The sequence below is a fragment of the Pollachius pollachius genome, assembly GCF_949987615.1.
Source record: "Pollachius pollachius genome assembly, chromosome: 3".
NCBI classification, from domain to species: domain Eukaryota; kingdom Metazoa; phylum Chordata; class Actinopteri; order Gadiformes; family Gadidae; genus Pollachius; species Pollachius pollachius.
Window position 1 is genome coordinate 37,824,199 of NC_136936.1, and position 13,878 is coordinate 37,838,076.

Below are 13,878 nucleotides of genomic sequence, written 5' to 3' on the forward strand. Positions count from 1 at the left end.
GGCCCTCTCTCGGTGGGCCCTTGTCAGTGTCTGATGACACCGCTCTGACACCTGCGTTCCATCATCTCCACCATACCTGTGTCATGCCGCCATGTTGGGCCACTTGTGATATGTACACACAGACATACCCGGGATCCATACATCCCTGTGTGTCCCTGTGTGTGTGTGTGTGTGTGTGTGTGTGTGTGTCCCTGTGTGTGTGTGTGTGTGTCCCTGTGTGTGTGTGTGTGTGTGTCCCTGTGTGTGTGTGTGTGTGTGTGTGTGTGTGTGTGTGTGTGTGTGTGTGTGTGAGGCTTTGCTCAGCACCCTTTTCTCTGATGCAGGTCTTATTTTCCGTTTCGCTATCGCATTTATGGAGGCTACAATAAGCTGTTCATGATGAATGGGGAGTGTGTGTGTGTGTGTGTGTGTGTATGTTTGCGTGTGTCTAAGTGTGTGTGTGTGTTTGTGTGTGTGTATGCATGTGTGTGTGTGTGTGTGTTTTCCGCCCAGGTTGGCAATGAGTTGTGAAAGGGAGGATGCCCTGTCATCCGCTCTTCATCAACCAAGTGTCAGTAGAGTCCGTTCTCATTGGTCCATGACCGAGTTGGTCATGAATTCCATAAAATGGTAGTATATACTCAAACCCCTTGAATGCGTAATGTAATCGCTAATTAATCCATTGAAAGAATTAGTTTAAACAAATGTTGAAATCAGTTACCAAAACTCATTGAGCCATTTACAACATTATAAAGAATACAATAAAGTAACATGCATTTTAATTTCTAGAGGAATGTGCAAGATGTCATTCCACACACTTGCACAATAAACACATGCACACAACCAAACACACACACACACACACACATACACACGCACACACACACAAACACACTCACACACACACTATGCACACACACAAACAACACACACACAAATCAACACACACTTGAAGCGGTGGTGTGAAAGGTACACGTTACCCGGGAGGTAATGAGTTGCTGTGTGTGCTCTGGTGCTGCGGCCCTCTTCCTGTTCCCTTAATGAAGCCTCAGCAGGATCTCAGCTGCCAGCTGCTGCCATGAGGCGCACACCTGTTCTGCCACCATGACCACCACAACCGCCACCACCAGCACCACCACCACCAGCAGCACCACCACCACCACCACCACCACCACCACCACCACCACCAGTACCACTTCCATTACTACCACCACCACCACCACCACCACCACCACCACCAGTACCACCACCACCACCACCACCACCAGTACCACAACCGCCACCACCAGCACCACCACCACCAGCAGCAGCAGCACCACCACCACCACCACCACCAGTACCACTTCCATTACTACCAGCACCACCAACAACACCACCAGAACCCCTTCCATTACTACTACCACCATCACCAGAACCACTTCAATTAATAAAAAAAACACCACCACCACTTCCACCACCACCACCAGCACCTCATCCATTACCAGCACCACCACCAGCGCCAGCACCACCTCCATTACTTCCAACACCACCACCACCAGTACCACCACCACCAGCGCCAGCACCACCTCCATTACTTCCAACACCACCAACAACAACACCATCAGAACCACTTCCATTACTACTACTACCACCACCACCACCACTTCCATTACCTCCACCACCACACCACCGCCAAAACCACTACCACCAGCACCACCACCGCATATCACAACCACCATCACCACCACCACCATCAAGACCAGCAACCCCACCGCGTATCACAACCAGCACCACCAGCAGCAGCACCACCAGCGCTCCTCCGTGTAGGTTCGGACACCCACAATATTTGATTTACTGCACGGCTCCTTGAGCCGTGCGTTCTAACCATTTACCTTCATGAGGTCATCCATGGCTCACTGGTATCCGGCTTCCGTTTTCCCCCCTTTTTATCCATCCAAACAACCACCCTGACCTTGTTTATGTCGGGGTGGGCAGTGGGCCATATCCTCTCCGTACTTTGACCAGAGAGACCCCCGAAACATGGCAATGGCTCATTAAAGCTTGGAGCAGCCTCATGTCTAGTATGATGAATTATACCGTGAGGAGAAGAGAAAAATCGGTATTCACATGATGCTCACGACATACATAGCAACACATGAGAAGAAGTGCCAACATTGTTTCCAAGGTAAACAAATGAACTCTTTAAGAGGGAGCTAAACAAAAGCCATCACTCCAGCTGCACCTATAGAGACAGAGCGAGTGAGAGAGATCTCAGCGATGTGAGGGAGGAGGTTATCCACACCTTATTATCAAATGAAGGGAGTGGATCCCAACGCCCTGGTTATTAGAAGCATGTGTTATGATAATGAGTAGCGGGGGGAAGAAACCTTGTTTACCCTGCTGTTGTGGTCTGTAAGGTCACCTTCACAATCTTTAGGGACGCTGTGAAAGAATGGACAGCATGTGCAAACACACACACACAGACACACACACACACACACACACACACATACACACACACACACACACACACACACTATGCAATGCTCACATGGATTCACACATTTGCACATACACAGGGATATTATGTTGGATACATTTTTTCAAGGGCTGTTTTTAAAGCAAGCATTTTGACATGCTATGATGAAGTTAATGAGTTTTCCAAAAGTAGGTGTTCACAAGAGTGTTTCCCTGCACAACTCTGACTAGATTCTGAGTACCAACACTTCAACACCGACCTCAAACTATGATCCAATATTGGACGGCATACAGAATGGCAGATTTTGAATGAATCTGGCTGTCAGTGACTTGTCTTATGATAGTCTTGGGTTAAGGGGCCCTTCAATTTCAATATGGTTGTTTGTGTTTGTGTGTGTGTGTGTGTGTGTGTGATTGTGTGTGTGTGTGTGTTTGTTCACCATGTGTGCGTGCATGTGTGTGTCTGTGTGTGTGCGTGTGAGAGAGCGAGCGATAGAGTGAGACAGAGTAAGAAAATGAGAGACAGAGAGGGTTGAAAGAGAAAGTAAAAAGAAGTGCCACACTGCAACTGAAGTTCCAAACGGTGTACAGTCATTCACCCTGACCTAAATGTGTTATCGCTATGGTAACCACATGTTCAAAGATTGGTCTTCAAAAGTTCAGAGTGGCCCAATTTGATTTTCTCTTTAGGACGGTTTATGGTATCTGACTTTGTCGGGCTCCACATTCCTTCTTCGGTTCCCGTTCACCACGCAGCAACCTTGGAATTTAAAGCGCAAACACCACGGTCAACATCCGAGTGTCCGGTCACCTCCGCCAAGCAGAGCAACGGCCAGTGCGGCCACAGCAAAATCCAGCCATGTGATCCGGACACTCGGATGAATTAGATAATTCATGTCGTGTGGCCAAAATTATTTATGTAAACACACACAAGTACGTAAGTAAAACGTGAAATGCCTCAGGATATCATCTACAAGGGGATCAGTGTGCCATATCGACTTCAATGAAACTTAAAAATAAGTGTGATTTTTTTAAAAAATCCTCCCCCCTGCCATTTAGAGGGTGAGTATTTTGACCTTTTACCCCAGTGACCAGAGGTATGAACCTTGACCCTTCCTCCCTGACAATTCCAGCAAGGTCATGCTGTACAAGCTCTGCACAGGAAGGCAGTAAAATGTTCGCTTGCTCCTTCTGGCAAATAGTAGTTTGGTAAGTATGAATGGAACATCACCACCATGGAATATATATATATATAAATATATATATATTTAGTTAAACAGCATCATGAAAATACTTAACTTTCCTGTAGAAACGTCTAAATGCATGAGGTTATTAATAGTGGTTTCATTGTTAGCAACAGAGATACACTTATCCGAGTGCTATGTAAATGGCATGCGGTTCATATGTAGGCATTAGGTGAGAAATATTTACATTTTGTAGAGCGCATATATAGTCACAGCATTTACTTATTTAAGTATGTATGTGATAGTTATGTAAAGTATAAGAATGAGATTACAGATAGAAAAATAGTTGTTGAAAAATTAATGAAAGATGGCTGGTGGGTTGATAAGTGAGGAATAATATTATACATATGGGCCATATTTCTTGAGAAAGAGAGAAAGCCTGAAACGATTACAAGAGACAAAGTACATTAACCTCAACAAAGAGTTTGTTGAGGTTAATGTACGGGTCAGGATCTGGAAAGTCAATCTCATTAGTAGTTGCACCACCATCCTGCATTGTCCAAAACAACATATTAGCCTAGCAACCTCAAAAGCTGTCTGCTTTTTGGCGCACAAAGTTCCCAACACTCTTGTTCCTCAAGACCCCTGTTCAACACCTTTACCCCACACCTGCTACATCCAGAGCCGGGTCCCTGGGCCCTCCCTGCCCATCTCCACCTCCACCTCCACCACCACCACCACGGGGCAGGTGGCAAACCACAAGGTTAAGGAGGCCCACGTGTCTCCACAAGCTGAGGTATGTTATTCTGTTCTTTATGGAGGCAACCCCGGGACTCATTCCATGGGGTCCCCCCCCCCCCCCCCCCCCCCCCCCCCTGCCCGCTACCACCCCATCCCCATGACGCCCACCCTCACCTCCAGCGAGTCTTCATACTACTCGCTACAAAACGGATGATGCTCATAGTGCGTCACGTTTTGAGAATGTGGACACAGAGTGCATTGTGGGTAGAGTTTGGTGGATATGTTTTATCGCTCTGTTTTGCACCTTGCTGTTTCAGTGGTTTCTCCTCCACAAATAAACAGGAATGTATCACCTATTGGTGGCTCAAATGGCATCAGGCGCACCACTGTTACAAGTCACTGGTGACCTGGTCTGTCCAAACACGACAGGCTCCACTCCGTCTTGCCACAGGGAGTGAGACGGGAGGCCATGAAACACTCAGCAGAAAAAACAGGATTGGAGAATGCTGGCGTGTCCATGTCTGTCCGCAGCCTACTGTACAGGTGACACGTCTCCAGATGAGTTGTGGCTTTATTTAGCTTTGGGACTTTGTCGTGAAAAGTACAGCAGACTCCCAGCTGGCTTACATCCCAACTGGCCTTCACACTGCCGTGCTATCCTGAAGCCATCATCGTGCTCACAGTTGCATACGTGAACGCACACACACTGACACATGCGTGCACGCACACGCACACAGACACACGCACACATGCACACAGACACACACACACACACGAACACACGCACACACACGCACAAGCGCGCACGCATTAACACACACACACGCACATGCGCATACGCGCACACGCGCACACACGCACACATACACTACCTCAACAGGTCATAACATTCCGGTGTCTTGCCTGGGGACGACAAGCTATGACATCAGTGCACCGGGAGGGAAGGTAGGGAGAAGGGGGCTTTCACAGGGCTGGTGTTGGCGGCTCAGTGTCGGTCAGCCCGGTTTAACCTGTTTAGTCCGGGCCCCGGGTACGCACACATCGTCACTCTACCAAAAGGGCACAGGCTTTTGTTATTGTTGGATATTGAACCTTATTGTAACACACAAACACCACGAACACACATAAACACACACACATGAACGCTCACACACACGCACACACACACACACACACACCCACACACACACACACACACTAATTGCACACTTGCAGACACCTCCCTCTTTACACTTATGTGTGACGGCCTGGTGTCTATGCTCCCACATAGAACATGGAAAAATGGATCAGCAACGGTTAGACGGCCATATGGGAGTGGGACCCTCACAAACAGACTGCGCTGTGTGTGTATGTGTGATTTATTAGTCAAATGTAAGGTGTGCTGGAGAACTTGAGAGTGAACCTGTTTTCAGCCCCATCAACAAAGGTCTCTCTCTGACCTGCACAGCCGCAAATTCACTACAGTCAAATGTGTATGTTAAGAAATGTAATAGTTAATTATGGTTAATAATGCATAGATGTCACACATATGCGACCAATATTAGCTTAGTAACAGATGGATGGAAAGCAAAGTATCATCACGGTGATACTGAAAACCTACAACTCAATCAATGTCTAAAAGACTGTGTCTCTCTCGTTATAAATACCCAATGGCCTTACTCCCCTCCGGGTGAAAGGGTGAGGTAGTGGGCTATAAAACTGACTGCTGGCTGAAAGGCATTTTTGGTTGAATATTCAGCAATGAGGTGTAAGTATGTGTGGAATGCTCACAGAGCTCCATGTTGACATGAGATAAACAGAAAGCATGCTGGGATACGGCCTATGGGACCAATACTTCACTGGCTTCACCAGTCTGGCATATCCTCTGTGTGGTTACAGTTAGGCAAGAGACAGACAGGACTTGAGGATAACCAGTCTGCCATGAAATGAACAAGCAAAAGACGTTTTAATATATTTAGAAAGTCGATGAAAGTTACATTTGAATCGTGATAATAGTAGTAAAAGAAAAGGAAAATAAATACAGCGCACACTTTAGAACCCCATTCAAGTCTCCATTCTCTTCTCTATAGAACCATCACTATACACACAGCCAGGTGTGGGCTTTGGAAAAACAGGTAACAGGTATTCATCATTTGCTAAAAAAAAATGCTTTTTTAAACAGAAGGCGCTTTAAGCATGCAGCTTCCCTATAGACGGGCCTGCTGGTGCTCTGTGATATCATCGCTTGAGGTTGGCAAGGGAGCCTCTTGGGCATCTTCATCGTCCATTGACTCAGCCAGAAAAGGAAGAGAGATCCTTTTAGCTTTAAGCATTCGAGCACTGGGATGCAACAAAAACAGTAAAAAACTAAAGATCAATGGTTTTAGACTGGTTGTCTTCGCCTGGTGGGAAGGTGTGAATGAGCCAGAAGAAGCAGCCGCCTCTCTTGTTCTTTGATCCTTTCTCTGAGGCTGCAGCCAGACAGTGATCTGGAGGTCGTGGGCGGCAGGTGAGAGATCTTCCTCTCTGCCGTCCACCCAGAAGCAGTGCCAACCAGAGTAATGGTGTTTCTATCCATGGCTTGCATCCATTTCTGCCTCCTAACAATCGACTTGGCTTGAAGTGGCTCACTTTGGTCAAGGTAACCCAAATGCATGGTAAGCTATTGACTTCTATGGGATGGATCTCACCTGATCACAACAAACACATTGAACACATAGAATAAAGACCTTATATGAACCTTTAAGGTCCATCTAGTCACCATTGAATGCCCTTTGAAACAATTTTCAGTGAATCTTGTAGCTACACAAACATCAACCAATGTGACTAGTTTATTCACGACAGAATATAATCTAGTGATTTTTGGTCCATTTGCAGGATTTGTGTTAAGTCTGCCATAGCTGAACAGTTTCCATTTCAGAGCATACTGCTGTGCCATTAGAACTGATGGGTGGAGGACAGGCCATGGGGCTGGGCGCACCAGGAACTCAGTCACGGCAGTCAGGCGGAGCAGACGACGGAAACGAAGTGTGCAAATGGAGAGGCCTTTACGTTGAACCTGAACAAACAGAGACGTGAGTGGTGGTCGGCCATTCGGTAGCTGCTCCCCCCCCAACCTGGTGTTTCCCCTCTTCTCCGGAGTCTTTAACAGTGGCCAGGTGACATGGATCCCTGGCCCCCGGGGCCTGGCCTGGATCTGATTGCTTTTTGTTTGGAACTGCCCTGAGCTTTCCAATGTGGGAACTCTTTCCTGTGCCGGGGAGTGGAGTCATCGGCAAACAGTCTGGTCTACATCCCCCCGTGGCACTGAGCGCCTTTTGTATCCGCTGGCCTGTCTGGCTGAGGGGCTTTCAACCGGTCCCGACCCCCCTCCCTTCCAACATCGAACTCACCAAGCCCAAGAACCTTCACGGCAAATTGATGTTTTTAGAGCAATTTCCGATTTTCCTACTCTCTTACGTACATCAGGAAATGTATCATGCAGGGGGATGCTTCCTGCATGGTGATATGACTTCATTTGTTAATATGGCGCTTATCCAAGAGCTCGGTGCGTTAGACATTGCTTCCCTACAACGACATTTCCTCCCTTAAATAGAGGCAGCTCTATTTAAAGGCTGGCTCTTCTCTTCTTGCTAAATTCCCTGACAGATACCCCCGCCTCAGGACCACAGGTGAGACACCTTTGATACCTGAGTGTTAAAATGCTGCACCAAGAATTTCGCCCCAAGTAAATATGTTTCACAGAATCTCTTGGCTGCATAACTTCCTGAAACATGAATAATGAAACATGGTCCATCTCTGTCACACTAGAAGTCAAGGTTATAAAAAGCAACAAAATATATGCCTGTGGTATGATTCATTCACATCATGTGTACCAATAGGAATGTTTGATACCACAAATGGCCTTTTAGTTGGAACCCCATGCCTGTCTCTGTCTATCCATCACTCTTTTCACACTACCTGGGTGATCGCCTCCTACGCCTCTGTGATGCATAGGAGGACCTCCATGGCTGGAAAGAACCTCTCTGACCGTCCCTGCAAAAGTCCTAACACACACGCACACGCATACACAAAGAAGCTTCCATATACATAGGGAGGCCGATGCTGGAAACGCAGACCTCCGGGAAGCTGACCTCTGACCCCTGTACAGTGCTAGGTTTGTAGTTTATTTACTCTGCTGTAACCTTACAATTTGCTTTTCTCTCCCTCATTAAATATTGCCACTCTTTCAAACAGCCATATTTGTGTAGAATGGGAGCTTTGTTCGGGATAAAGGGAAAAAGGGACAAAGTTCATATGCAGTATATGTACAAGATCTTGTGATAAGAATACACCTTCAACTGAGTGCTTCATCGTGCCAAACAAGTGTGGCATACATGAATGCTGCAAATCTTTTTCAATCTTGAAAAAAGCCCCTGGAGGGTCAATGTTTCCTGGGAGCCAGCACAGGGTCCATGGTTTGCATGCTAGAACTCAAGTCCTTGTATCCAAGAGAGAAGGACCCTAACTAGGCCATAACTATTCCCTAACTGTAAGCCTGACGCCTGGAAATCTGGCTGAGATCATTCATCTAACCAGGAGGACCAGGCCAGGACAAAACAGTCTCCAAACATTATCACTGTAAACTCCCCTGAAATATAACATTTTGTATTTAAGCGTTATATTTTGAACAGACAGATGGCCAGTACAGAGCAGAGCAACACAAAGGTAAAAAATAAAATGCTCTACACACGTTAGGGTCTACAGTTTGATTTCTAATCGTGTAGATGGGTTAGGCACATGTACCAAAATCACTGGCTCACACAAATCACATGTACCGAAATAGCATTTGGCACATAACACAAATGATATCCTTTTTCTGTTGCTCTGTGCATGTGTGTGCATGGAGGTGTGTTTGTGTATGTGTGCGTATATGCATGTGTATACATGTAGGTGTGTGTGTGCGCGCGTGTGTGTGTGTGTTTTCCCGTGCGTGTGTGCATGTGTGTGTCCACGCGCGTGCGTGTGTGCGGGTGTGTAGGTGTGTGTGTGTGTGTGAGACACGCGGAGACCCTGACACAGTAAAGGAGCAAACAGAGTGGAGTTACATTCCTGCTCCGATCGGGGCAAACACTAAAGCCCCGAGTAGGTCAGACGCCGTGTAGGAAGGCCTGGTGCCGGGGGTCTGGCCGCGCCTGGACTCCGCGCTGAATGGCGTGCCAGTCTCTTACTCTTAAACACTTTCGAAAAAAAAAGTGTTTCCAGGGGCAACCGACTGTGTTTGTGTCGACTTCTGTGCGTAGAGAAAGGGCATCTGCTACCTGCGGCCGCCCATGACACCTGAGGTCATAAAGTTTTGGCGGACTGGACACACGCAGTTATTTCCTTCCTTACCGTTAAAATTGATGTTTCTGTGTGTGTGTGTGTGTGTGTGTGTGTGTGTGTGTGTGTGTGTGTGTTTGTGTGTGTGTGTGACCATGACCAGACCACGGTTCATTTTCATATAGTTGTTGAATTATTCTTTGATTTGTGTTATTTGCTATTGGCATGACGGAGATAATTAATAAAGGCTGAAGGCATGTGAATAACATGCCAAATGATTATATATGTAGTCTGAAAGTTATTGATCAAGCTGATTTCACTTCTTACTTGGCTTAACTCTTGAAATCCTAACATGGCTAGATGGACCCAGCCAAGCATATGCATGTGTCTACAGTCAATATGCCTGTATGTGTGTGTGTGTGTGTGTGTGTGTGTTAGTGAGTGTGTATGTGTGTGTGTGTGTGTGTGTGTGTGTGGCATTTTGAGAGTTGTGACTGATGAGTCAATCCCTCACCCCCTTGAACAGCAGATTGTTCATTATGTGTTGTTTGAGTCAAACTGACCCATCAGTCAAAGGTATATCCTTTTTAAAACCCAAACCACTGTAAATGATAAAAAAGTAGATTGAGTGAGATATACATATGGTGAGATAATTACTGTCCATCAGGAATCTGAAATGTATTTAAAGTTAGAAAATATTATGTTGTTTCATGCTCGGATGAAGCAAATGAAATATGCCTTTGCTGCTTGCCTAATTTACAAATATTATATAATATACATTTTGTCAAGCTATCTTGTCTCTTGTCTTAATGTGTTTATAAATTGCCGTGTGCATGCGCACATGCATCGCGTGTGTGTATGCACACGTGCCTGTCTGTATGCACACGTGCCTGTCTGTGTGTGTAAACGTCAAGTGTGTGTTTGTGTTCCTATGTATGAATAGGACATTGTCACAGATAACACAATTGAGGCATCTCCTTTTAAATAACATTGGAGTGTGTGTGTGTGTGTGTGTGTGTGTGTGTGTGTGTGTGTGTGTGTGTGTGTGTGTGTGTGTGTGTGTGTGTGCGTGTGTGTGCGTGTGTACACGAGATGAGACCCCAGCATGGTGAGCTGTCTGTCAAACAGACAGGACAGTTATTAGTTGTATGGCAGCGGTGGTCCCGGACCACCCTGGTTTTCTGCCAGGCCACGGGAGGCTGACAGAGACCGCCTCAGTATGGCCGAGATGTTTATTAGCTCAACAAAACACAAGAAGAAAAGAAGAAAAGAAGAAGAAGAAGAAGAAGAAGAAAAAGAAGAAGAAGAAGAAGAAGAAGGAGAAGAAGAAGAAGAAGAAGAAGAAGAAGAAGAAGAAGAAGAAGAAGAAGAAGAAGAAGAAGAAGAAGAAGAAGAAGAAAACATCCTAGGAAAAACACACAGAAAGTAATTTACAGTGCTACTATGCTACTACTACTACTACTACTACAAAAACACTACTATGATTGCTATTTATTTCACTATTTCACATCTGGGATTAATAAGGTATTTATAATAGTGCTGTGCTACTACTACCAATACTACAACTACACTACTAGTAGTAGTACTAATACCACTACCACTACTATTACCACCAGTACTGCTCAATTCCCTATGTTTCCAATCTCAGATGAAAAAATATTTGATATTTTCTTATTTTACTACTAGGCCTTCTACTGGGCCCCTACTATAGTGTTAACTATAGTCTGCCGCTGTAGACATCGCATCAGGATTGTTTAAGTGCCAAAACACGTGCGGACAGAACAAGCCCTTTATAATTGCTGTGAGGCAAGGCCATGTGAAGAGCAATCCAACTATATTATCGCATTTAGATAAAAACAGTTATGTTAATCTTACAAACGTGTATAAGTAAACGAGCACACACACACACACACACACACACACACACACACACACACACACACACACACCCACACACACACCTCCCTTATTCACCTCCTGAAACGACCACGGCATGTCTGAATGCCATGGCCCGTTCATAGTCTGTCAGCGGTGCCCTTAACAAGGTTATGCTTGGGAGGGTGTGTGTGTGACTGGTCTATGTGTGTACTGTGTGCTCCCTGTGACTCACTAATGACACCATACATTAGGTATGACATCACCGCCAGACTTTGACCCGTGGCCCCTGTGTTAAAATGTAGGACAGTGTCCTCTTGTCCTCCCTGACTTGTGTCTTGAGTCTCTCTCTCGCTCTCTCTCGCTCTCTCTCTCTCTCTCTCTCTCTCGCTCTCTCTCTCTCCATCTGGTCTTGGCACCACGTTCACTTTGAATATATGTATGAACATATGAGGCACTAAGAGGACACAAATTAACTCTGTAGGGCAGGTATAAGAGCAGAGGGCACATATAAATGTGCCCTCTGCTGCTAGGACATTTATACGGAAAAGGAGTGTCATGGAGTGTGGTATGTATGTATGTATGTATGTATGTATGTATGTATGTATGTATGTATGTATGCATGTATGTATGTATGTATGCATGTATGCATGTATGTATGTATGTAATCTATCTCCAGAGAGGCATTTTTATTGCATTTTATGCTGTGTTGAATAAACAGTGAGATCCAGCCTGGTGTTCAGGGTAGGTGTAGGAGTGACCCGGGACACCTGCGACCTCGTTGGTCAATGTCAGATCGTTGGCTTATTTCTTAAAAAAAAGAGGAAGGCGTCATTTCAAACCATTGAGATGAATGGTTCATCCAGATTTGTTTGCCAGTACTAATGCCATTCAGACTTACTGCTTTGGTTGTTGTCATGGTGGTGCTTGCTTTTTATCTATAAATAATATATATAAGTATTGAATGCTCTTACGTTACATGAATCAGATAAAGGTAGTAACAAAGGTAGAAGATTCAATGCAAAAGTTGTTGTAACTTGTTGTTGCGTATTGCGACCGCTAGAGGACACTCTCTCCGCACGGCTGCAGTGCCATCATGGCTGGAACCCCATCTACGTTATAACAGTATGTCCTTAAGACCAGCAGGGGGCGTGTATACACAACGTTCAGTAGTCAATATTCTCTCTAAACCTAAAGCTGCATTGAGTTCTTAAATAAGTTCGCTTTCTTGTGAGGGAATGTAATAAATACAAATGATGGCTCATCCTATGACATTCCACAATGTGTAGTTCTGCTCTGGGAAAAAACTGTAGACAATTAAATCACTACATGAAGTGCTACAGACGTATTTAGTGCAATACTCTTTCCATGAAAATGTTATGTTAATATGATACTCTAATGTTATAGTGTCACAAACATTGCATGATTATATGGTTAGGAAATGAGAGTGCATAAGTAGCCCTACAATAAAACAAATTTGGCCAGGGCGCTGGACATCAAACCCACACCCAACAATAACATCTGAGGTCATGAGCTCGGTCAGAAAAAACGCACACCAACGCACAAGTGCATTCATGGAAACACTTTCGTTGACCCATCAATCTGGCATAAAACTGAATCATCAAGCACATTACTCAGACTTAAGGCAGAACGCCTTTTGTTTTCACATTACCATTGGTAACTTCTTTCAAAACATCGAAATGTGTTGACTAAGTGCATGGGTCCCTGTGTGGGAATGTCCTCAGTAGAAATTCAGTTGATAACGTCCTTGTCAAAAATCCCGAGAGACCACTATACCAATACAGTTATTTACAGTGATCCGATTATGGTGACTAAACTTTACTTACATCCAATTATTTATGTGCAAAATTAGTTTTTAATCCAGGGGGCCATGCCATGTGTCGCCATAGGCCTACATATGGGACACCAGGCTTTATTTATATATTTTAATCATTATCCCAAGCCTTAAAAGTTATAGAAATTGGATATGGTATTTTTGGTATTTGTTTTTATGATGTTCGGTATATCAATAGTTTATATAGGCTCACAAGTAGGTCTGAAATAAATAGGCTACACAAGGTGTATTCATTCATAATGCTGTGTGCCCATGCCCAAAATGATTTTGGGCAATCGATCCCCACGTCAGACTGCTTGTAATCAATTAAATACAGACTACTTGCCGCATATGGGAGAGCTGGCGGGTGAAATGCAGTAATACACTCTGCTCCACTAATTCGGTTTCTCATCCAGAAGACACATGGACTATCGGACCACTTGGGGGCCTCGGAATTCCAACTGCAGTGTGGGAGGAGGAGCGGAAGTGCAGGAAGTCGTTTCACAGCTTGGATGTGTGTGTGCGTGT